We start from the raw sequence: 457 nt of genomic DNA, 5'->3' as shown, positions 1-457 counted from the left end.
GGCATCTCGCAAGCCGGAGGGCAGGGGCGTGGAGAGCCTCCCACCACCAAAATGCCCTGGCTGCAGTTCCCCCCAGGTGCTCAGCAGCTGCATCGCTTTGCACCAGTGGCCCCAAATCTGGACCAGCTGTGTAAACCTGGGTTTAAATAGAAAAGGGGAGGAGGCAGGGAGAAAGCAAGCTGCCAGCACAGAAAACAGGCTTAAAAATGAGGCATTCATTGTCTTCTCAGCTCCTCAGTGGTGTCATTTCATGCTGATCCCACCAGCTCAGCCCCTTTGTTGCTGTGTCCCATCTCCCCTTCCCTCACCAAGGCTGTCAGCCTGAGGCTGGGGTGTGCTGTGGAGCCCTCGCCATCAGAGCTGCGCAGCAGACAGAAATCTCTTGCCCTGTCCGTATTGAACCTGGGACACCCTCCGACTGGCTAGGATGGGGGCGGCGCCCCCCCCCCCCCCTCCC

This window comes from Phaethon lepturus, unplaced genomic scaffold (genome assembly GCF_000687285.1).
Source record: "Phaethon lepturus isolate BGI_N335 unplaced genomic scaffold, ASM68728v1 scaffold32837, whole genome shotgun sequence".
Classification (NCBI taxonomy): Eukaryota; Metazoa; Chordata; class Aves; order Phaethontiformes; family Phaethontidae; genus Phaethon; species Phaethon lepturus.
The sequence above is the reverse complement of the archived record's forward strand: the minus strand, read 5'-3'. Positions refer to the sequence as shown.